The 26,195-nt window shown below is 41.7% G+C and overlaps 1 protein-coding gene across 1 annotated transcript in view; it reads left to right on the top strand.

The window, feature by feature from the left end:
• Positions 1-26,195, top strand: part of APTX (aprataxin) — a 338,894-nt gene that overhangs the window by 254,790 nt on the left and 57,909 nt on the right. The window contains exon 16 of the transcript XR_007146386.1: positions 7,246-7,347. The gene's annotated coding sequence lies outside the window, so the exon portion shown is untranslated. The remainder of the gene's footprint in view (positions 1-7,245; positions 7,348-26,195) is intronic.

Raw genomic sequence — 26,195 nt, forward strand, 5'->3', positions numbered from 1 at the left:
GTCTGGGCTTATGACTCTGCTTTTAAATCTTTGGGAATCTTCCTCCTGGCTGGGGCATATGGTAAGAGTCCTTGGGGTCTGGGAGGCAGAAGCAGAAGTAGCTTGCCACAAGTAAGAATTTTCCTAAAGTTTCATGTTTTATCTTTGCATTTTGTGCAAATCTGTATTCCCCCTCCATCATAAATGCATGTTTGCTTTAATGAAAATGGCCTTTTAAATTATTTACCATTGAATAAAACTGGAACTTCAGAGGATGTGTTGTGTTTATGTGGATTCTTTTGACTGTAGGCACACTGTCTTGTATACAGTCTCCACTTTGAGAAACTGGGGCTTATAGGTTACATGGATCTGGGTCACTAGATACGTGACCTTGTACAGATCACTTCACCTTCCCAGGCCTGTTTTTTCATCCAATGTGTGAGAACAACAAAACCTACACATCAGGGTTAATGTGAGGATTAAATGAAATAAAATGCATGAAGTGGCTGGCCCATAGTAGGTACTCAAGAAATATTAACAGTTCCCCTCTTATTAGGAAGATCACTGTCAGGTTTGCATTTCCAGAATTCTGTGATTCTGACTCAGCTGACTGAGAAGGTGACCCCGTGGGACATTTGCTACTAGAGGGGTTTTGAGGAGAGCTAGTATATGTCACTGCCTGGTGACACAGCTGATGACATTGGCAATTGAAAATAAACTGTATGGAAAGAGATGTGATATGGTTTTAGGGCTTATCATAGTCTGTTGTTTTCCTATTTCTAGGTCTTTCTGAAATGTGAAAATTGGTAATTGGGTGACGCTTACAGTGTCCCATCTACTCTCTGGCCCCCTTGTCATGAGGCAGGTGCATGTGAGTCACTGGCCAAGAAAGAAAGTCAGAGCCTGACAGCTCTCCCCTTCCCAGGCTCACCTTTCAATCCCACTGCTGAAAAAGATTTAGGCCACGGTCACTGCCTAAACTAATGAGTCTGTCTCAGGAGATTTCCTTCTAAATTCTGGAGTGATAAATGGGATGCCCGGATCCCAATTAATAGGGAAATATCACATATGATTCCAATCATTAATGTAAAAACTTAACTATTAAGTTTAATTTTGAATATCCAACCATTTTCAGGAAAAAAAAAAGCGCCTTCTGGTCATATGATAGGTATTTCTGTGACTTGCCAGGATCGGAGTTGCAAGACCTGGAGTACAGGTGGACGCATAGGTAAGGAGGAGTGTGATAAAATCTAGCATGGAAGCACGTACAGGCACATGGGTGAGGGAGTTGTGTTGTGTGGAGGCTTTAGCAAATCTTGGCAGTAGAGATGATAACCAAACTTAAGATTCAGATTCAGGAGACTGGGTGCCTCTCAGGCATGACCGTTTTGTTTTTGTTTTTGTTTTTGTTTTTACAGTGTCTCCAGTGATTCTGATGCACAGCAAGGGTCAAATGTCCTGTCAGACATTTGTGCTTCTGTTTTGAGAATTTGCCTTTCTGGGCTGTGAGCCTATTGATGGTAGGGTCTTGCTCTCTGTGTTCAGCATCATTATTGTAGTCAGCTGGAGCCTGACCCCAGGTCCAGAACTGTATCTCCCCCCCGGGGTGCCTCCCATGCTGTAACAGGGACCCCAACACTCCAGAATTTGGAAGAAGTCTGTGTCATGTATTCTAAAAGTTAGAAACTCAATGAATACAAGTATGTGTAGTATTTTACCACCCCTGCCATATCCCCATCCTTCTTCTGAAGGAATGCAGTGTCTCCTTTTCTTTCCAAATGTGTATCTGAATCTCTTTCCAGATGTATATTTTGTCTTTGTTTACTGTTATTTCCCTGGCTACAAAAATATACCCTTGGGTTATTTTCAAGTGCAATGCATAAGTTTGTTTACTTATGAACACAAGGGCCTCTCTCCCCTGTGAATTCCAAAACAATTTCTAGAAAGGAGAAAAGGCTCAATGTAAACAGGGAACCCAGGAAACACTGGTGTGTGCAGAACTGAGCTGAAGTGAAGCAGGCACCCAACTTCAGGCTGATACATGCTTCTCCCATTTCTTGCAGCATGTAATTTAAGTAAGTGCAAAAGCCAACATTCAAAAATTTCTGAATCTGTGGTCTTACTTCTACCACCACTGCCCTGCTTCTAACTAGGAGCCCTACTACATTTGATGAAAGAGTGAATGCAGAAACAAATGAAGTGTGATATAACCCTGAATGGCTACATTCAGACACCTTTCGTCCATGACAGGGAAAGTACTAAACCCACCTTAGAATGGAAGAACCTGGAGTAGGAAGCTGGTGTGGACATCAGATAGCAGCCAGCGGAGGGTGGCTTTTCCTAGCCCTCAGAGGAAAGACGCTGTGGGTGGAGAAAAAAGACCCTGGGCATTCTAGTTGGACGCACTTAGCAGGTTTGCCTCCTCTGAGATGGAAGTTTTGCTCTATGTCAGCTGACAAAGCACCCAAAGGAGGAGGGGGCAAGCATTGTTCTTGAACAGGTGACACACTGGAGCAGTTAGCAGAGTTCTGGGCGGGCTGGAGAGCTGGGTGCCTGAGTCTCTCCTCACCGGTGAAGCTCAGGGAGATTGCTGTCCCTTCTTGGGGTACATGAGTACAGCTGAAGCAGCCCAGCAGGACCCCGGTTTCTATATGCCACCTACAGCATGTGCATGTCTGTGTGTGCTGTGTAGTCTAAGCCTCTTTTTTTGGTTGTTTTTAAGGCTGTGCTATGATTTAGGACAAAGAGGAGGAGGTGGGCCTCACTGCAGAAAGCTGGCTGTATGCACACAATTACCTGGGAGAATCTATGCCAGTCCAGGAGCTAATCTTCAGCCAAGGATGGATTCTTCCTCAGGGAGAGACTCTCACTATCCCAGCTAACAGAAGCTATAAACAAGCCTTGAATACCCTTTGATTAATCATAGTAAAAACTGTAATAGAGCAGGATGCTCCTGGAGAGACTAAAGTTGTGTTGTTTTTGTAAGTTCCTCTGCCCTGCCCAGAATTGTGAGATAGTCTCTCTGGAATCATAGCATCACTGTGTGGATGCCGTGACTCCTGAGACTTACAAAGTCTTGACTAGAACTCATGGTGCATGTTCTGTGGAGGTGGAGATGGCCTGGTGCTATCCCGAGAGGAAACTGCCAAGTGATGCCTTGTGGTGCTTTCTGGGGAGTGAGGTCCCACAGAGAGATGAGGGGCTGCTACATAGCTTCTTTCCTGTGCACAGGATTGGTTTCTATCAGAGGAAGTGTGAGTAGCCACTAAATGAGTTTAGTCTATGAAGGTGAATCCATGTTTAAACAAGGGCTGCCCTAACAGTTATGTGTCCTTCCCCACCACCATAACCTGAGAATAATTCCTTATTTCCAAAGTAAACAATGGATCCCCATTAGTGTCTTTACCTTGGTTTTCATGAATAACTCCTTTTCACTTCCAAGAAGACCTCCCCCAAAGCCATTGTCAAGGGTGAAACTGTGATACAGTGTCCCCTGGATGGAAGCAGGAGTCCCAGATGGCAGCTAGGACCCACCAAAGGAGTCTTATGACTCCTCAGGAGTGTCTCTTCTAGGAGAAGCCCTGGGGCAGCCAAGATTGAAGGAGCCAGCACTGCCTTGACTGGAGCCCGGGGGGTGGAGAGAAGGACCAGGTGTTTACAGCAGCCTATTGCCAAGTGTGCAGAAACAGACTCCCCGTTGTGTCTCTCCTGTTCCAGTGACTGAAGGGTCTCATTAGTCTATGCACACTAATAGCTTTCTTTAGGGACAATGAGGTCCTTGGGGATGTGGAGGCTGGAGAGAATCTGGAAAAGCTGATGGAGTTTTCCAGGTTTCATGGAGTGCAGCTTGAATTTATCCCTCCCTCCTGGTGCAACTTCAGCTGCCCTCACTGCTTCTTTGTAGTCTGTTGGGTTGTTTGTTTGTTTGTTTGTTTGTTTTTTAGCCCACCCTGAAATCCTTGACAACAGGACATTTTGACTTCATTAATAAGAATGGACCGAGACATAAGTGTATTAAAGGGAGTAAAGTGAATACAGATGGGAGCTAGGAAAGAATCACTTAATGCCTACAAGGAAGCCAACAAAATGTGCTAACTTAAACAGAAAGGGTATGGTCAGCAGTTTCTGGCACTGAAATACATCAAGCTGTCAGGAAGGCACTGAGGCCTCCCACCGGTAAAGCCCTTAGGGTCCCTCTCCATTTCTGGCTCTTTCCCTTTGCACCCCCTTTCCTTTCCACCAGCCCTAGGATGTTTGCAAAGAGCCACCCTTTTAAAAGTACTACTTCCTTTCCAAGATTCTGGTCCTTTTATTATGGAAGGTGGAGTTCATTGTCTCTGCTTCTTCCACAGAGTCCCCTGGTCCTGGAACACCACTTAAACTGAACAAGAGGATGTTGCTGCGCAATTTTGCTCAGGCTTAATTATAAAGCCAAACCTGTCTGTTTATTTTAGCTAGTTTGTCCCTTCTTGGTCATGAGATGTCCCTGGGGGTGAGACATCTGCAGCTGCGCCAGCCACATAGGACAGGTTTCACCCCTGGCATGCTGCTACCTCCCTGGCACAGCTGTTGAGGGAGGGGTGAAGAGTGAGTGAGTGCATGTGTGAGGGTGCTGGTGGTGTTGGGTTCTCAGGGTTAGGGAGCAGGGCTCCCAGAATCTAAAGATCAAATAACAGTCAAATTAGTCAAATTAGTGTGGGGCAACTAGTTCTGGGTCATCCATCTGCTCAGGGTAAGACCCCAGCCAGAGGTGGAAGTATGCCTGGTACACAGGACTATAAACTTGTGGGAAGAATCTGTTCAGGTTTGGAAATAAAGGAGTTGGAGAAAGGGCTTTTTTCTTTAGCAGATACTCACTGAGCATCTACCATGACTCTGGCTATGCAAGAGTACTTTCTGTATCTGCTTTCATTTCATGTCAATCTGGAGAGACACCTTTAATGAGGAGACTGAGGTTCTGAGGCACGAAACTGCTTGCCCAGGATTACACAGTTAAGTAAAAGGGGAGGGCTGGGATTTGAAGCTAGGACCCCTGACCTGAAATCAGGGCTCTATCTACCAGGCTGTTTGCCTTTTTCTTAATTGCAATGGGACCCATATAGTCACTCATTAATTTCATATAAGTAGCATAGACTTACTTTCTCTGTTACCATATTATATCTTGCTTTGTTATTTTTTTTTTCCTGCCATTTCTAGCAGGCTATCAACACAGGGGACTTCTTTCAGAAAGAAAGTGGCAAAATTTCAGACTGCCTAAGCAGAATTACCAATGTCATCTTGGATGTGGGGCATTGGTTACTCAATTTACAGGGATCTAGAACATACATCCTAGCTGTTTTAACTTTGATAAGTTAGCAAGTATGAATTTTCAGTCCTTGTGTTCTTCATTTTTCTGCAACTTAAGTTATTCTCTATTTCAAGCTCCATTTTACTACCTGGCAGAAAATTTAATCTTGATTACTCTTAGGTAAAACCATTCATTTCAGGCTTATACTTGAGTTAATCCAGGATTTTGTCCTCTCTGATCCTACCCTTAAACTCAGAGTTGGCATCTAAGATCCAGGGGCCTTATGTAGCATCACAGCATCTACAGGGAGAGAATCAGACACCTGGCTATTGGCACCTTTCCACACTGATAGCCACTGAATGTACAAAACTTCCCCTTATGCTCAGGTACTGCTATCCTGCCATGCGGGCATCTATTGAAACACCAAGTTCCTAACTGAATGTCTAGCCATACTTTCCTCTCTACTTCTACTGGGGTGTCCTTGCAGCAGGACTGTATGTCCCTTTAATTTGGCTTTCTCTTTTCCCCAGTGAAACTTTCCCACACTCCTCTGTGGCACAGTGGAACTTTATTGCTCCCACACCTTTCTGATCAGTGGCAAACCCAATGGGGATATTTTAGGTCTTCCCTGTTTCAACACCATCTGTAACCACCTCTGCTTAGCTACTGCTATGCCATGGTAGGTTGTTCTGTGAAGATAGCACTACTAAGTTCAGTTGGGATTCAGAGCAGAGATCTTTTCTCCTCTCAGGTCCTCACTCTTGTTTGGGGGTTCTACTGTTTCTTCATTTATAGGAAGTCTTGGGGGATTAGATCATGTTAAAGTCCAAGGACCCTCTTCAGATGCCATCATCAAACTCTTTGCTTTTGCTTTCCTTCTAATTCTTCCCTCCAACCTAAGACCAGATAAGTTTATTTTTTTAATGTTTATTTGTCTTTGAAAGAGAGAGAGTGAGAAAGAGATTGAGCTGGGGAGGGACAGAGAGAGACGGAGACACAGAATCCAAAGCAGACTCCAGGCTCTGAGCTGTCAGCCCAAAGACTGGCATGGGGCTCAAACTCATGAACTGTGAGATCATGACCTGAGCTGAAGTAAGACGCTTAACCAACTGAGCCACCCACTCGCCCCAACCAGATAAATTTTTTAATCCTTTCTCAGGCATCAGGGGGAGAAAGCTGGTTCTGTAAGTGTTCTTCCCAAGGGATTATTCCCAGTGTCATTTTCCCTTCTTGATAGTCGTGGTCCAGTGAGTGAAAGGGGAAGGAGTCCCAGATTAGAATGAAGTTTATTTGTAAGAGATGGCGATTATAATTCAAAAGCTTATCCTGTTCCAGTAAAACAGTTTAAACATATAAGGCAAGAGGGGCACCTGGGTGGCTCAGTTGGTTAAGCATCTGACTTCTGCTCAGGTCACGACCTCATAGTGGATTCAAGCCCCACATTGGGCTGTCTGCTGTCAGCACAGAGCCCACTTCAGATACTCTGTCCCGCTCTCTCTCTGCTCCTCCCTCGCTCATGCTCTCTCTCAAAAATAAATAAACATTAAAAAAAAACACATATGAGGCAAGAATAGCAAGTAATTGTATAGTACATACTATGTTCTAGACACAAGGTAGTGCCCATATAACTCCTTTATTATGCATCTTATTTATTCCTCAGAGATGATGATAATGATGATGATGATGATGATGATGATGATTATGTTTCTCCTTTTTAGGAATGAAGAAACTGATACAAAAAGAAATTAAATGATTTACCTGAAATCTGTGAGATAGTAATAGGTAGTAACCTTTGGGACTAGGGGTCCAAAATCCAAGCATTCTGTGTTCTCAACTCCTATATGGCTTTACCACTTACATATATAAGTAATGGTTTAGTGTTCAGCATCCTGGGGATTAGAACAGGAAGAGAAAGACATAGTTTTTGTTGAAAACTTTTGTTTGCTAATTTCTCACCATTCCTCCTCTTTTCAAAACAGGTTGGCACAACGTCAGTTGTGGAGTCTCTTCTCCACCCACATTGGGCTTATAATCACTTGTCCAATCTGGTGAAACATGAAGAATGCCCTCAGATGAACCAGGTAAGGAAAATGTATGTGTGTGTGTGTGGGAGGGGCAGGGAGGTAGGGAGCTCCAGGCAGATAGGCCCTACTCTTGAGATCCATAAGAAGTGTCTATTTTATGAGTATTGTATTCTACACAATATACCAAACACATGTGGTAGCTCAATAATGCAAACTCAAGTTGGCAGTTTTGTTCTTTTTAAAAAATAAATGTTATGAATGAAAACACTTTGTCAAAATCTTCTCTGCACCTATCAGAATTTGTTGGAGGCAAGTGTACGCATGACCATATGTGACACTTCTCTTGTACAAGTTCCTTTTCTGCTTTCTCTCCAGGCACCCAACAAAATTCTCTTTTCTCCATAATATATGAGATAGTGAAATTGCTGGTGACATTTTGCAATATGGTATGACAACTGGTGAGTTTGGAAAATGATGATGTAATGGAATTAGATAAAACTGCTGAAATTCTTATTTTCCCCCATGGAACTCTGCCAGCCTTTTGTTTTCTGTGATTCTGCAGAAATAACATGAAACAAAATTGGACTTTCTCATCAGTTGGGGAAATTGCAGCTTATGTTTATCTAGTCGTTATGACATGCAAAATATTTTCTCATGGCTTGGAATTAGAAGGGAGTCAGATGAAATTGTGACTATTTGTTGAAGTTCTTGAAAAAGCTTTTAAATGGTAGGGAAATGCAAGTGGTAAATAAACAGCCATTAGGAAATCATGTAGAGGGGAGTTCCCAGAAAGTGAAGGATGTGGGGAAATCAGAGTGGGTATTGGTGACAGAGAGATAGGAGCCTACATGGCAATGGTGATAATAAAGTAGTGAAAATGATGCTTTTCCAAATACCAAGTATCGTCCCACATTTTCAAAGATGTGGAGTGATCTGAGTACCAAGAACATTTAATTGTGAGAAACGTTTAACTACAGTGTTCGCCTCATGATACAAGCTCCAGTTCTATAGGTCTTGCTCATACAGCCCAATGGCCAGCACCTCTAAAATCCTTAAAACCTTCATTTTAATGACACCAATTCTCTCTTTATCCAGGCACCCATCTCTGACTCAAACTGCTGGCCAACCAGACCAAGTTTTTCTTGTGTCTGTAGGAAATGGGCAGCTTGAACCATCTTGACCTTCTATGTCCCACTTCTCATCCAGTTTCAACTGGGTCTGACTGGAAAGGAAAGCCCACCAGTGCCACAATGCAGCCAGGCCCATGGATGTGGGCATGACGATAGGAGAAGGACCAAATCTTTCAAAGGCTCTTGTCTGAGACACATAGGCCTAGCTGAGGAGCAGTATTCTCTGCTGAGCTGAGAGCTGGGCACCCCAGGGAAATCCATGGCAAGAGTCCTCTAGAAATGGAAGAGAAATAGGTTTGATAGGCTGGGCACTTTGAGTTGGGGGGGGGGGTACTGGGTAGCAATCTTATATTTATCTGATTACACAAGAAAATCTTTTGGTCATATTCAAATTCATGCCTAATTAGTGCACAGAGATAGACAGGAGGTCTTAAACTGGGATGTATGAAATCTCTGCAATTATACATAAAGTTGTGTATGTGTGCATGTGTGCATGTGTGTGTGAGTGTATGTAAATATCTTCCAGAAAAGAGAATCCCTCTTTTCTGCTGGCTTCTCAAAGGAATTTGTAGCACCTCCTCCACCCCCACTGTCACCAAAGTTAAAAAACAGTGACTTAAGGAGATTTCAGAATTTTGAGCTGAAATGAATCTTGGATGGTATTTAGTTCATTTTTGCCCCTCTTTTAATTTTTCAGAGATAATAATTTGAGTCTAATTAACATGTGATGTTTCATAAACATTGAAGACTTCTAGGCCTTTCTCTTCCAAAACACCTTCCAGATGGTTCTTGGAAAATGCATCATGATGACCCAGTTCTTGGAAAATGCATCATGATGACCCAGAGGAGGGCTCTGAGTGGTGGAGTGACTATCTATCCATATGTGTCAGAGAGACTGATGAAGGAGTGGCAGACACATTGTTGTCCTCTGATTTATCTTCATTTCTCATTGGAGCACAAAGATGGGGTTTTGTGGTTTAGTACCTCAAGTCCCTCCATTTCAGAGGGAACTGATGAGCTTTATTCTTACTATAAGAACCTGGCATATTCCCACCAAATGATTTCACTATGGTGATTTTCATGGCGCAATCTTCTCCTGAACATTTACACATTTATTTCTTTTACTTTTCTGCTTAAGGCAGCTCACAGATGCATAATTCAAGATGATTATAGTTGGAAAAAAAAATCTCATCTGTTCAACACAAATATTGAAAAAGGAATCAGCTTGACACTTGGCACCCTTCACTACAGCTGGGTTCACTCTCCCCAAGCCCAATGTTTTCGTGCAGTGAATGGAAGTTATAGATGAAGAGCAGATTGAAAGCTGCAGAATTCTAATTTCCACACAAGATTGATCTAGGGTGAGATGGGAAGCAGGAGAATAGTCAGTTGATTCTTTTAATAGGTAGGTCAGAAATGAGGCCTTCTTTTTAAAAAGTAGAATAGAAATAACTTGGCAACCATTGGCTATAAGGATGGTCTTTTGAGGGGGGAGATTAAGAATGACTGCCAGGCTTCTGACTTGGCCACTGGGGACACACAGAAGGAAGGGATTTTGGGAGAAATAAATGAGACCCATTTTGGATATGTTGCCTCTGGATCAAGGTGAGGAATTTAGTGTTCAGTTCAACATGGGAGTCTGAACCTCTAGGCAGGGGGTTGGGCTGGAGATATGGTTTGAGAATCATCAGAATATCTATAGCCTATATACCTACAGGAAATTAGAGAAAAGAATTTCAAAAATGAAAGCAGACAGTGTTGCCAAATATTTCAGAGAAGTCAACTATGAAAGAATGAGCTACCCCACTGGCTTTAGCAATGGGAAAGTCACGGATGACTTTAGGATAAGAAGTTCCTGTGGATTTTTGGGACGGAAGCCAAATCATATTTGATGCAGGATAGTATGGACAGCAAAGAAGTGGCAAAGATGAATGGAGATGACTCCAGAGGCCTGGAGGTGAAGAGAAAAATATATACAGTGATAGCTGGAGAAAGCAGGCAGGATGGTGGGAATTTTATTTATTATTTTTTAGAAGAGACTTGAACATGATTAAGTGATGATATGATGAAACCAGAAGGAAGAAGTTGAAGAAACAGAACAAATGAATCATTGGTAGAACAAATTCCTGGATGGAAATGGGGAAGAGTAAATTCAAGAGAACTGTGGTGAATATTGGCCTTGAAGCACACATCCTCCAAGTCATTAGGGAAGGATGGATATAGGTGCAGATAAACTTGTGAGTGGGGGGTGGAGACCTGAGGGACCTCATACTGGTCATTTCAATCTCATCAGTTAAAGAAAGTAGGGCACGGGCACCCAGGTGGCTCAGTAGGTTAATGTCCAACTTTGCCTCAGGTCATGATCTCATGGTTTATGAATTTGAGCCCTGCATCTGGCCCTCTGCTGTCAGCACAGAGCCTGCTTCGGATCCTCTGTCCCCCTCTCTCCCTGCCCTCCCCCCACTGGCTCGCTCTCTTCTTCTCTCACTCTCTCTCTTTCAAAATAAATAAACTTTTAATTTTTTTAATGTTGACTTATTTTTGAGAGAGAGAGAGGAGAGACAGAGCACAAGTGGGGGAAGGGCAGAGAGAGGGAGACATAGAATCTGAAGTAGGCTCCAGGCTCTGAACTTGTCAGTACAGAACCCGATGTGGGGCTCGAACTCACAAACCACGAGATCACGATCTGAGCCAAAGTCAGACACTTAACCGACTGAGCCACCCAGGTGCCCCCAAAATAAATAAGTAAACTTTAAAAAATTACAAAAAAATAATGTGGGGGATACTTGAGGTGGGCTAAGGAGCATTAGAAAAGTGGCAAAAGTTTGGATGTACCATGGAGAAGAAGAGAAAAAGGAAACTGACTAGGGAAACAGACAAGTTTGACCAGAAGCACTGGGGACCAGATGAGACTGGAAATCCTAAACCTACAGTAGAACCAATCCACCCAGCCATGTGTATTTCTTTAATGTTTGGCTACCAGTGTGCAGAGCTGGAGAAGTTAAATATGTTTGGGTTAATCCAGGGTTGGGGATTATAAAACAGAAATAACAGCAGGGCAAAGGGATGAAGAAGTTGGGTTTTCTAGGTAGAAAGTAGCTGAAGTGATGAACCATGGGATCTGGGCAGGAGAGGGAAAGATGAAGCAGGAAAGGACTGATGTAAAGTGAAAGGCTGAGATAAAATTAAATATGCATGTTGCTGAAGATCTTGTGAAAATCAGAGAATAGATAGAGTCAGAGGAGGGTTGGAAAGATCTGGAAAGACAGGATAGTATGGTCAGAGAATGCTTTCATTAAAAATTGTTTTTCAAAACACTTTACTTCTATTTCCACATTGTAGTGTAAAATTTAAAAGTGCATTACAAATGAAAGTACAAATGTCTGGTAAATTATTTATTTCGTATTATCTATGCCTTAGGCTCTCTTCTATGTGATAATCCCATTCTCTTCATTGAAATAGGAAAATGTGAACCAGGTCTAAGAGTATTATTTCTCTAATACTTTAATCATTTTATATGTACAGTGATATTATATTTTTATTTTAAATATAGGATTTTGGGAAAGACGCCAGTGTTTTCTATTTCAGCAGTCACAGCAGCTGTTACAAGCATAATCAAGCCTTTAGTATGTGTGTTTTCTCTGGCTTTGTACTTTCCCCTAAATATAAGTTGATTTTGGAAAAATTTAACCTATAAAGCTCAAGAGGACAGATCACATCAGTAGATCCGACATGACAAATGACTAATGGCAACAAAGTGGACCCATGGAATGCTGGAGAGGCTGTGCATACCACTGTGACCTAGACTGGAAACTGAGTCCGAAACTCAGTTAGATCTGTATAGGTTAGGTTAGATGAGCATTGCATGGAAATAAGGCATAGGTGGCCTCCATTCCATCTAAGGCTGCTTCTGCTGTAAATTAGAAGAGATGTTAAGTATCAGGTGTGTGAGTAATTTGAACGTAGTTCAGTAAGAACAAAAATATTTCATTTGTTATTATGCCTCATTTTGCTCAAGTATGTGTTTAGAAAGTTTGAAGATTGGGTTGAAGATGCAAACAAAAATATGGGTAATGAATTAGAATCCTATTTGCAGAGAAAATTTCCCTAAGACATTTTATTAGTCAGGAGGACTAAAGTGCTTCTCAAGAATCCTATTCAGTTGTCTTGTAACTAAACAGAATAAAGATGGAGTTGACACATATGATGGCCACCAAGGTCTCAGGAAAAATAGCACCTCTCAAAAAAGAGCAAGGATTTATCATTGGGGCTATCCACACAGAAGATTCTAGTTCCTTTGCCAAGTGTATTCCTACAAGATTAAAAATAGGGACAGTGTCTCGTCCATTTTAAATGGACGTAGTTAAATGTCAGGAAGGTCTGTTATCTCCCTTCCTTATCTCCCTTCCTTTGGTGAAGGTTGTGTTTCCTGACATTAATGTCATCTAATTCCCATGCTTTTAGTCCACACTCATCAAACCACCTGCTAATGGTAATTTGCCTTCCTATGTAGTCTTTTCTAAAAAAGAGCAACTCCCTGGCATGCTGACATGAATATTCCAGTTTGCTTAGCAGTTCTGTCTTTCCTTGTAATTAATGACATAACATTCTAGTTTATTTACCAGTCTCTTGTGAGATGGCTAATTAGGGTGAGTTGCTGCCCCTCGTTCTGATGAATTTGGGAAGGAAAATGTGAATTTCACATTTAAAGAAAGCAAGCAGGCCCAGACTCTACAAAAGCACTGCCTCTCAGAGAAGCCCCACATGGCAAACCTCTCTCTGACATCTTTTCTGTTTCAACAAATACCACATATGCCTTCTGCAATCATGCCCTGTTAGCCCTTATTCCAGTTTCTGTGCCTAGAATTCCACTAAGTTGTCTGTAGTTCAGGTAACCTTGATCTTGATGAAGGGCTTTGTTGTAAGGCAATGAGGCTTAAACTTCAGTCTCATCCAGATGCTTGTGAAAATGCTTATTCTAGGCTTCCCCACAGCAGATCTAGGTAGGGTCGGAATGTGCATTTTTAACATGACTGATTCTGATACACGGTCAATAGACCACATTAGGAGAAAGGGGTTTAGACTGGGGGTGCTAACTCATTTGTGGCTATGGGCACTAACAAGGGATATTTTCTGTTCTTGGGAGCCTTGGGTGCCTCCCCCAACCAGAGTGAACTTTGATGCACCCTGGGGAAGGGGTGTGGGATGAAACAAAGCCAGTGTGGAGTAACAAATTAGAGAAACAAAATGGCAGCAGCCTGGGAAAGAGGCCGGAAGGCTTTCCGTTGCCACTTCCAATGGAAGCTGTTTGGCCATGAATGAGGTGGTTTGTCTGCCAGACAAGTTGGGTCTGTTGCACACTCCCTCAAGCAGAAGCCAATTTCAGGTTTGAAGGGGAAGGGGTGCTTACCTTAGTTTGGCAAAGACTGCTTTGACCAGCCAGGGGCATATACTCTCCAGGCTGCCTCAAATGATGGTGGCAGCATGTTGTGTTCAAAATGTGTATGTGGTTGTAAGACTTCTTTCTCTTGTCCTAGAGGTCAACAATATTGGAATTTCTCATCCGTATTTAGTGCTGGAAATCTTTTATTAACTGGCATATCTTATCTGGAGGATCATAGACTGCTAGACCTAGGGCTTAATTCACGGAGTATGGCTGAGCTCCTCCTCCTTTTAAAGATGCAGAGAGGTGCCTGAGTGGCTTAGTCTGTTAAGTGTCTGACTCTTGGTTTCGGCTCAGATCATGATCTCACGGTTTTGTGAGTTCGAGCCCCACATCAGGCTCCAAGTTGACAGTGCAGAGCCTGCTTGGGATTCTCTGTCTCCCTCTCTCTGCCCCTCCCCCACTTGTGCTATCTCTGTCTCTCTCAAAATAAATAAATAAACTTAAAAAAAATTTTTTTAAAGGGGTGCCTGGGTGGTTCCGTCAGTTGAGCATCCAACTTCAGCTCAGATCGTCTCACGGTTTGAGCCCCGCGTTGGGCTCTGTGCTGACAGCTCAGAGCCTGGAGCCTGCTTCAGATTCTGTCTCTGTCTCTGTCTCTCTCTCTCTCTCTCTGCTCCTCCCCCATTCATGCTGGGTTTGTCTGTCTGTCTCTCTCAAAAATAAAAAATAAACATAAAAAATATATAAGAACATTTTTTAAAGATGCAGAAACCACGGCAGAGGGAGGATGAGCAGTTCACCGAAGTCCAACAGACTCATAGAAGAGCAGCTGGGACTGGAAGTAGGTCTCTTGACATCAGTGCAGAGCACTGTGCTGCCGGCTCCCAAACCACAGCCTCGAAACAAGTGCCTGCTGAATCAGCACAGACCAGTTAGATATATTGGTTTGATAACTGCTTAAGCATATTTTATCATACAGATAGCAGACACTATTAGCTGCTTTACATTTCGATTTCATCTGTTTAACCCTATATAATTCCTCGCTTCCTTAAGCAACCCATTTTTTTAAAACAGTGATCCTTCTAAGTCAGCATTCCTCCTCAACTAAGTACAATTGCCATCTAGTGGTTCAAAGATAGCAATAAAATTCTCTGCAAAAGCTTTGTATGTAGGCCAAAGGAACCAGAGAATTTTTACAACCTGGAAGAGATCCTTCTGGATCTTCATGTCTGACACTCTCATGTTGCAAGTAAGAAAATGGGCTCTAGAGGGGAAAGCAGCTCGCTGGAGGAGGCAGGGGCACCCTTGACCACACTGAGTACATGACATGGGGATTGCCTGGCCCCACCTCTTGCAGGGTGGATGTGCTCCTGGAGGGCAGGAAAGAGGGTGCACTTGGGGTTCCAGAGTACCTGGCCCAGGGCCTGATGCACAGTAGCGCCTGCTGTGTGTGTGTGGTGGATGAGTGGGTCCTCCGTGACCAGACTCGTGTCACTAGCCTCTTTGTCTTTCTCCATGGTGCCATCAAGCCAAAGCAGTTGTTCCCACAAAGGAGGCTTCATCAATGTGGTGTTGGTGGCCGGATTGAGGCCTGCATGAGCTGAGTCAACTGAAGTGTGCCATGCCTTCCAGTTGGCACAGTGTGCTCTCTGCCTCACCTTCGAGCCACATGCTTCTGCACCCTTTCTGGTTGAGCATCTCTTGCTCAGGATACTTTTGTGTTCAGAGTAAATTTCCTGACAGGCAGCAAATCTAAGCATCCCCTGCCAGAAGTCAGGTGAGCACTCAGGGCCTCATCCCCTTCTATTTATAACATGTGTTGGTCAGGCAGTCCCAAAAAGGGTGCTCAGGGCAGAGCGCGGAACCCACTTGACCTCCAAAAGGAGGCCCGTGCAGGATGGCTCCACAGGGGTTGAGAATGCGCAAGCGCTTTAAATGGCTGCAGATGGTGAGGGTGTCAGGGTGGCAGACTGTGGGTGGCAGTTTTCTTTGTATTCCAAATAGGCTGAGGATTTTCTTTTATTCACTGAAACTTTCTGGAGGAAAATGGGGACAGGGAGAGTGGTAGGCATAGGTAGCCCCTGTGGGGAGGGTTTTGTATCCTAGGATCCATGGTGAGCTTCCAAAGGGGGATGAGTTCTGAAGCCCTGGAATTGTACACACAATTTGGTGTCTATGTATGTTTTTTGGACAAAAGGTCTCTATCTTTTGTAAGCTACTCAAAGGAGTCTATGATCCAATCATATGAAGGACCACCAGTGTACAGAGCAAATCCATCTCCAAACTCTTTGAAATGAACCATATTTTTGTCTCATTCTAGAAAAGAAGATTCAGCCATAGTTGTTATTTTCTCTTACCAGTATTCTCATCCATATCTGATGTCATTTTTTAAAGGGTGTGTGTACACCTTTTAAAACAAGTATATGGTAAAAGAAAACAAGTATATAAGTAAAATCCTACTGTCTTTACTGTCTTTTATAATGGGCACATAACTCAGTCCCAAACTGAGATATGCATGAAATATGCATTTCTTTTACTTTTCTAAAATGCAAATTATTTTCTATTTTGAACCCCTATTTCTTCCATGTGGCAGAGACTTAATCTCTGTGTTTGGGATTTTCTGTTTCTCTCTCTGTCCCAGGGGACTGACTGTGTGTCAATTCTGGGGTGCTTACCTAGAACCAAGGCACCTACCTAGGACTGAGATGGGTGTAATGGGAGATATCTGTCTTTTATGTCACTTGTATACAAAGTCATATGCTGAGATCCATCCTTGATCCCATTGAGTCTTTGGCTGTGGGACCACATGTGTTACCACTGAGCTTTCTATCTTCTGGTCCAGGTCCTGGCAGACCTCCCTGCTATCTTCTTGGTGAGTCCCTGGGGCTGTGTGTGGCTCTGCCTGCCAGAGCTAAGGCTCTGTGGTCTTGCTTCTTTCCAGGACCCTTTGATCTAGGAAAGAGGATGCTTTGGACCTCTCTTTGAGATCCAAATTTACCAGGTCTTCCGATTTGTTTTTCAAGAAGAAGCTGGACATTTTCACTTTTTGTAAACCTTTCTGATTTTAAATGTTGGCAGTTAATTCGTTTTGAAAGAAAGCCACTGAGGATGAAAAAAAAAAAACCACCACAAAAAACAAACACCTTTCCATGGCCTAGTTTTGCCCCTCGGGCCACCATTTTGCAGCCTCTGCCCTAAAGGCTTAGACTTAAGGAAATCAAAACAGGGAAGACACCATGTTTCTGCTTTCAAATGTGTCACAACTCCCCAAGGCAGTAAGCACAGGATTGCCTACCTACTGGAATGGGAGAGAAGGGCAGAGGGGAGAGATCTGGGGGCAAAGCATTAGTTAACATTTCAAAAGTCTTATCTTTCTACACTTTGATATTGAGCTTATAAAGACAGGTTCTGTATTTTAAAAAACAAACTTCTTGGGGTGCCTGGGTGGCTCAGTCAGTTAAATGGATGACTTTGGCTCAGGTCATGATCTGATGCTTTGTGAGTTCAAGCCCCGTATCCGCTCTCTGCTGTCAGCACAGATCCTACTTTAGATCCTCTATTTCCTTGTCTCTCTACCCTTCCCCGGCTCTCTCTCTCTCTCTCTCTCTCTCTCTCTCGAATAAAAACATTTAAAAATAAATAAATAAATAAATAAATAAATAATAAACTTCTATATCCAGGGGAAAAAAGGATTAATCTTGCACAATATATTTTCAATAAAGTAATCATGTTCAGTAAATGCTTTCAGTTATAGCAATTATAGAATTTTATATTGGGTTTCCTAGTGATTGTTTAATCCAATTCCTGAGACTGGATTAAATAAATGAGACAACTGAAGCCTACAGAGGCGAGTTTGTTTTGGTCACCTAACAAGTCACTATCAGCCAGACTTACAGACTCTCAGCTCTTTCTTTCTAGTACCTCCTACTGGACAAGCTAAGGACCGGAGGATTGTATCCTGCTTGAGGTGGGCATAGGGTGTGGCATGGAAATGGAGATGATGCTGGAATGCAGTGCTCAAACTCAAGGAGGGAAGACCCAGGAGGCCATGGCCCCAGGAGAAGTCAAGTCAAAGGGACTAACAACCTATTTTAATTTTCATTAAAATTTGAGAAGTGCTATTTTGGCCTAATAGGTCTCTCCCTTGGCTGTGGTTTAGAGTTGTTTAGAGCCTGAAGAGCTTTAAAATTTAAATTTTAAACTTTAATGGAAGCCTGTGCTCTACCCCTAAAGATTCTGATTTAATGAATCTAGTGGTAGGGTCAAGGTATCTGTAGTTGGAAAGGCTCTCTTGGTGATCTTCATGTGCAACAAGGTAGAGAATGACTGCTCCAGCCACACAGAACCACCACCACTTTCCAAACATAATACACCCACCCTCCCTGTGCACTTGCTGTCCTCTTAGTCTGCAACAAGACTTATACTTATTCTTCAAAATCCAGGTTATAGAACCTCTTTTGGGAAGAGGTCCCTGAAGCTTCCCCCAGCAGAGTTACCTACTCCCTCTTTGTGTACCCTCCTATAGATAGATCATATAAGTGTAAATATGTATTTTCACGTCTCTTTATCTTACTAGGGAAAGCTAAGCTGTGAGTATTTTTGGAGCAGAGAATCTGGTTTATTTACTTGTTTTAAAACTGCAGAGCCTAGCTTTTGTTGGTTCTCTGTATCTGGTTCTTTCACTCTATTAGTGATTGAATGCCCAAATGAGTTAAGTCAAGGTTTTAGAACCAAGCAAGTATCCTTCAGATGTTCTCAGTCCCCCAATCATCCCCACCAGAAAATGATCTCCAACTCTGCCAACTCTTAACTATCTCAAAGAAAGCAAAAGACAGCAAACAACAAACAGATCACAAACAGATGTGTGCATAATATACATGTCATGGCTATTTCAAGAAGGAATAGTTGGGAACAGATTATATGATCCATAAGGGCGGGGATTTTTGTTGGTTTTGTTCCTTGCTATATCCCCAATGCCTACAACAGTGCCTAGAATCAAGAAAGGGTTAGATTGAATGAATAGATACTGAATAAGTGGTGATTTTAAGATGGCTTTCTTTTCTCCTCCTCTTTTCCCATTTATCATTCATTCCAGTGACACTGGACTTTGTTTTGAGTGCTGTGACAGAATGCTGTTTTGAATTGTCAAGACAAGGTCACCAGGACCTTTAAGGATGTTCTGGCTTTGGAAATTTGCTGACCCTGACCACAGTATTTGCAGGCAAAGTGTGAATCAATCGCCAGTAATATCTAAGTGCTTCTTAGAGACCTGACAATCTTACAGACTGACTAATTTTAATAGAGTCCTAAGACCCTAACTTTATCATTATTCACCCTCACTTCAATACACACACACACACACACACACACACACACACACACACAGAAGATCCTGAGTTACACTGTGCTGTTTACACTGAGCATCACTTGGGGCTTGGTAAACCGAGACCACATTATGTTCTGTCCTTAAGAACTCAGAAGCCCTTCCTGCCAATGGGCTGAATCAGCCATGAATTTGAGCATCTCTTGATGACTGCTTGTCTTGCTGGAGCTGTGACAGAGAATGACAGAATTTTAGAGCTGGAAAGGATCTTAGAGATCATCTGGTTTAACCCTATGAGTTTGATGAATAAGGAGGCTGAGATCCAGAGACATGTCACTTGCTCAAAGTAACACAGCTCATTAGCTGCTGCATAAGAGCATCAGCTGGTGCCCAAACTTTTGGTCCCTGGCATTTTCTGTTTACCTTATTACCGGCTCTAGAATCTACCTTACACTGGGTCTAAATCATTTAATGTAGGAATGGCAAGTCATTCTCTGTTCCTTATGATGAAAAAAGACTATAAAAGAGAGTGGTGATCCTTAAAAATCAACTCCTTTAGGTTAAAAGTGAGGTTAGAATGTGTTGAAATACATTGGTCTCAGCTTGAAAGAACAGATGGCTATTTTTTTTTTTTTTGGCTTTCAGCTTAAAGCATTAGTTTCCATTAAAGTTTTTCTCAAAACCAAATTCTTTTTTCCAGATTTAGAACTTTACAAAACAGTGTCTTAACCAAGCTGAATTATTCACTGTCCCACAAATGCACCGTATATTTGTAGCATATCCTCTTCCTCCCTAATCCAATTTTTTGTCCTGGCTGATCTCTATGCAGTCACATCCTACATGTTCTTCCAAATCTAGTTAAATTTCCTCTCCTCTCTAAATGTCCTCTTGACCATCTGCCTTGCCTGGAATAGTATCTTCTTTTTCCCAACTTCTTTAATTTGTGAGAGTATTTAATAACTACATATTCATTTTATTATATGTTAGGAAAATATATTAGTAGCATATCAGACTCATGACTTCATAGCTATTTTTTTAAATATCACAATGATATTTTTTTATATCATTAATGGAAGGATGTATTTGTTATTGCGGCAAAATAAACTACTCCAAAACGTAATGGCTTAAAAAAAGAATGACTACTGAGCTCATGATTCTGTGGCTTGGAAATTTGAGCTAGATTAAGTTGGTCAGGTTTTTGGTTTTGCTGGGCTGCATGTGTCTGTGGTAAGCTGCAGGTTTGCTAAGTGGCTAAGTCTATGGAGGTTGGCTGTCTGTCAGCTAGAGCCCCTTCTTTCTTCTTCACGTGGTTCATCATCCCCTATTAGGTTTGCCACCGGGCTTTTCCTATGGCAGAGCCAGGGGTCCAATAGATACAACAGAAGTATGCAAAGCCTCTTGAGGCCATGAAAAACTGGTATGCCATCACTTCTGCTGCATTATATTGGTTTAAGAAAGTCACAAGGCTAGTTCCCCTCTCTCTACATGGGAGGAGCTACCAAGTCATATTGTAAGGACACTGATAGGGAGAAGAGCTAGGAAAACTTTGCAATCAATTTATACAAAAGTTGATTTAAATAAAAATGCACTTTGTAGGAGACTATAGTAAAGACCGAAGTTGGTACCTAAGGGGCTGAATGTTTAATCATCTGATGCTTAATCATTTACTGTCTTGTAACAATTCTGGTATGACCATCAGTAGCACCAGCCTGAAATGCAGTTGGAATGAGGTATTTCCTTTGTCTTGATCTCTATGATTTGGATTTCTGGAATTCTAGCCCCATCTAAGGCCTCCCTTCAGATCTCAGGATTGGAGTGTGTTTGAGTAGTGGGAGAGGAGTGTGTTAGGTTATAGGAAGATCCCTAATGGATCTTAGAAGGTTGTCTTCCTCCACAGCCTTCTGGCAGTGGATATCATTGAAGTGGAACCTGCATCACTGTCAATGTATCTGGATACCAATGTTGCTAACTTGCTCTTGCATTGCTAGTTTGGGGCAGGGATTCAACATTTTGATTAAGTATTCTGACTTAGCCCTTATGATACAGCCATGGTGAAGCCAGAAGCATTTTGCTGGGTCATAAATTACAACAATTAAAATTTCAATTTAAGAAAAAATTAGTAATGTGAAAGCGCACATTTTCGTTCTATTCCTGAGCCCTGCCCCAGAGTTGAGACAAGGAGTGGGGGTGACCAAGCCATATTAAGTGGTTGACAATGACCTAAGAGTCTAACCTGGGCATCAGGCTGAAATGTTAAAATTAAATGAGAATATATTGATGATATGGTTCCAATGAACTCAGATTTCCATAAGCAACTGCTTAAATTCTAGAAAAATGCAAAGTGACCCAACCTTGCTGAGGGAGACAATATAATCAAGTTGAACTTCAGAAAAGAAGGAAGGAAGGAAGCAAGCTAGCAAGGAAGGAAGAAAGGAAGGAATGGAGGGAGGGAGGAAGGAAAAGAGAAGAGAAAAAATTCCTCATAGGAAAGACACTCACCTGTTAAGTACTTTCACAAGGAGTGACTGCAAATCACCTGGCACAGTGAGAGACCACAGCAATAGCAATCCTGAGAACGTCCAGCCCATAGTGCCCTCATGACAGTAATGACAGTCAGCCAAAATGCTAAGACTGTTTAATACACCATGGACTAGTTTGCTGGGGCTGCCATGACAAAGTACCACAGACTGGGTGGTTTAGAACAACAGAAACTTACTGTCTCACTGTTCTGGAGGCTCTAAGTCTGAAGTTAAGGTATTGGCAGGGCCACGCTCCCTTTAAAACCTGCGTAAGGATTCCCCCTTGCCTCTTCCAGCTTCTGGTAGTACCAGAAGTTCCTTGTTTACCTGCAAAACTCCCGTCCTCTGCCTTCACGTGGCATTCTCCCTGCGTCTCTTCACATTGTCCCCCCTAGCGCATATCTGTCTTACTCGGTGTCCAAACTTCCCATTTCTTGTAAGGACACAAGTCATATTGGATTAAGGCTCACTCTAATGAACTATTTTGACTTCATTACTTCTTAAAAAATTCCACTTCCAAATAAGGTCACATTCTGAGGTAGTGGAGGTTAGAACTTCAACATGCCATTTTTAGGGGAACACAACCCATGGCACATGACATGGTGCTATTTGTCTGGAATAATTTATTTTATCATTTAAACTGTAAACTTCCTTGTAAACATGTAAAACTTAAATATGCCTCTCAAGAAGTTGTCTGGTTTAAAAAAAATCACAAAGGGAAATCTATGGAGAAAACAAGAGTTATCAAAAAATTATGAAATGTTTTACTATCAGAAAATCTGGAAAAAACAGTTTTGACCATATTTTAAACTGCATCTATATTTACATGTTATCATATATGGCTGTCACTGGTGAAGATCAAGTGGCCAATGGCTGTCTAATCATAAGAGATGGAAAAACAGTGAAATGAAGGCAATTCCAAGACACTAACTTGTTTTTTTATGGTCAGTATATCTAATAAATGCCTTATCTTTGTAACCCACATATATCTGGAGCCCCATGTGGACCTATCACCCTGTGGTGTTATATGAATGACAAAATACATCCCAGGATTAGGACAGGAAAATATAGTTGGAAGTAGTTCATATCTTCTCAGTGCCTTTCGACAAAATGCCAAAGTGGCAGAATATCCTTAATAAATAGTACATGTTCTGGGACAGAATGTTCTCCAGGCATACACACAGCACTCACACATACACATCTGGCACTGGCTTCTGAAGTGAATGATTTCCTCTCTCTTTTCTCCTGCAAACTCTTTTAATACCCAACCACGTGGTTGGTCTTCCTCTCTCTCCTTCCCTTCGTGCTTGAGTGCTTTGTTATGGAGAATAACCAAATCTCTCTGATTTCTTTAGGTTTGGTTTATTTTCCCCACAATGTGCTTGTTTCTCAGGTACAACAGAGCAAAGGAGGGTCTGGGCACCTGTCCAGCAGCCGAAATCCACTCTTCTTAGAAGGAAGTTGTAGAGGCTGTGAACACTCAGACAGTATTTTTGTTAGCTGCTTGCATTTCAATATTTTTTGATGGTGTTACATTTTTCATATAAAGCAAGTGGTATACTCTCCCGCTAATAGAAGTTAATTTCTTTCTGACAGCCATTAGATACCCATTGAACCAATATTTTATTTACTTGCTTATTTTGCATCAATGATGGCTTATTCTTTTATTTATTTATTTTTAATTTTTAAAGTTCAAGTATAATTAAGATACAGTGTTATATTAGTTTCAGGCATGCAATATAATGTTTCAACAATTCTATACATTTCTCAGCACTTATCAAGGGTAAATGCACTCTTGATACCCATTATCTATTTCATCTGTCCCTCAACCCACCTCCCCTCTGGCAACTATCAGTTTGTTCTTTGTGTTTGAGAGTCTGGGTTTTTTGTTTGTTTCTCTCTTTGCTGATTTATTTTGTTTCTTAAATTCCATGTGAGTGAAATCATATGGCATTTGTCTTTCTCTGGCTGACTTATTTCACTTAGCATCATACCCTCTGGACCCATCCATTTTATTGCAAATGGCAAGATTTAATTCTTTTTTATGGCTGAGTAATATTCCGTGGTATGTGTGTGTGTGCATCTTCTTTATCAGCCCATCTGTGAGTGGACACTTGGATTGCTTCCGTATCTTGGCTATTGTAAATAGTGCTGCCATAAACATAGGGGTGCATATATCTTTTAAAATTAGTGCTTTTGTTTTCTTTGGGTAAAAAGCCAGTAGTGGAATTACTCAATCATATGGTAGTTCTATTTTTAATGTTTTGAGGAACTCCCATACCATTTTCTACAGTGGCTGCACAAGTTTGCATTCCCACCAACAGTGTACGAGGGTTCCTTTTTCTTTATATCCTTGCTAACACTTGCTATTTCTTGTGTTTTTGATTTTAGCTATTCTGACAGGTGTGAAGTGATACCTCATTGTGGTTTTGATTTGCATTTCTCTGATGATTGGTGGTGTTGAGCATCTTTTCATGTGTTTGTTGGCCATCTGTATTAACTCTTTGGAAAAATGTTTAATCAGTTCCTGTGCCCACTTTAATCAGATTATTTGTTTTTTTTTGGTGTTGAGTTGTAAAAGTTCTTTACATATTTTGGATATTAACCCCTCATAAGATATATCATTTGCAAATTCTTCTCCCATTCAGTAGATTGTGTTTTTGTTTTGTTCATGGTTTTCTTCATTGTGTGAACCAATATTTTAGAATATCTCTTTGAGCACCAAATTGTGATCTCCCTAAGTATTCCCACATATGAAGCTCTTGGGAAGACGTGCTCTTGTTACCAAAGGCAATAGGGTGTTGGTGAAGGAGAATAAGTTTGAAAAACTTGGAATTCAATGCAAAAAGATGATGACTGAGAGATGTAAAAAAAAAATTAATAAAATCATTAAAGGCATGGGAAGTATATGGATGTTAGCATAGTTCTCTAATCCCAGGATATTAGAACTCAGCTGAAGAGGTGTGCTTAGAACCATAAGGGAGATATAATTCCAAACAGCAATTTTAAAGTTCAGTTTGTGTCATTTAAAGTTTTAGCCTGATGGAAAAAAAGGTTTAAAATGCAGTAATGTGGGTGTCTGGGTGGCTCAGTTGGTTAAGCCTCTGACTTCGGCTCTGATCACGATCTCATGGTTTGTGAGTTCAAGCCTGGTGTCAGGCTCTGTACTGACAGCACAGAGCCTGGAGCCTGCTTCCAGTTCTGTAGCTCCCTCTCTCTGTCCCTACCCTGCTCATGCTCTGTCTCTCTCTCTTTCAAAAATAAATAAACATTAAAAAATAACAATAAAATGAAGTAATGAGTTTCCATGATTCTGTGTTAGTGCCCTCCCAAAGCTTCCCAATAAAATGCCTAAGAAAAGGCACAAAAAAGAAACACCAGAAAACAAAGAGAAACCCATATGCTGTGGTCTAGTGTGAATTTCTAGTAAAGAGAATTTCTATGAACAGAAACACTGATGAATGTGTCCCCAGTGATGAAGTTAGGAAAAGGCTTTGATCGCCCCTTTTCTCTGTCCTCCTAAATCTGACGTGACATTAACCAGAAAAACAGTTGTGGGGCGCCTGGGTGGCCCAGTCAGTTAAGCATCCCTCTTGATCTCCGCTCAGGTCATGATCTCATGCTTTGTGAGCTCCAGCCCTGCCATCAGGCTCTGCGCTGACAGCACGGAGTCTGCTTGGGATTCTGTCTCCCTTTCTCTCTGCCCCTCGCCCCCGTTCTCTCTCCCTCTCTCTCAAAAATAAATAAATAAATGTTTAAAAAAGGAAAAACAAAAACAGGCACTTGCTCCTCTTTGCAAGGGGACCGTTTTCTGTGATAGGCAGTGTTGTGTAACTTGTCCCACATCTGTGTCATTATTCCCCTTTTACCTCCTTTGCAAACTAAAACTCCAAGTATGTAACACAACCAGGAGTCGAAAGAGCTGACTGGGTTCACACTGCAAGTATTCACTGTCTCAATTCAAAGGTTTTATATCGGGTAGGTGGGAGTGTAGGTGCACACACGTTTGTGCTCATATTTTCTGAACATTCCTCCACTTTATTTCTATGGATCTAACCTGAAAAAGAAAGGTGTGGAAAATACACTAGTATCTACTGTCATGAATATTGCTATAGAACTGATTCTTCAAGCATTTATAATTACCTGGGCTATACTTTTCAGACCCTCTTCGAGGTAATGTTGATGTTAGGACATAGCAAATTTGGGGCGGGGTGAAGGAACCTAACATAATGCCAAAGTGTTGGAATTGCTAATGCATATTTTATAATTCTAGCAGTTTATGAGATCACATTTGGTGCCTAAAATCCCTGGGGTACAATTTGGAGAAGAAAAAATGGAATCTAACCAAGGGCAATGTAGAGTTTTGGAGAAGTAAATAGAGGGTTTGCAATTACAATGTCAAGGATCTTAAAATTCAAACTCAAATTTTATGCCACTACATTTACATATATACATAGTATAATAATTTTTAAAGTTGATTATTTTTGTATAGTAAAAGGGAAGATGGAAAGAAAAGTTTGCCCTAAAACTGTTGTCTAACTTTTTTT

The sequence above is a fragment of the Prionailurus viverrinus genome, chromosome D4 (genome assembly GCF_022837055.1).
Source record: "Prionailurus viverrinus isolate Anna chromosome D4, UM_Priviv_1.0, whole genome shotgun sequence".
Lineage (NCBI taxonomy): Eukaryota > Metazoa > Chordata > Mammalia > Carnivora > Felidae > Prionailurus > Prionailurus viverrinus.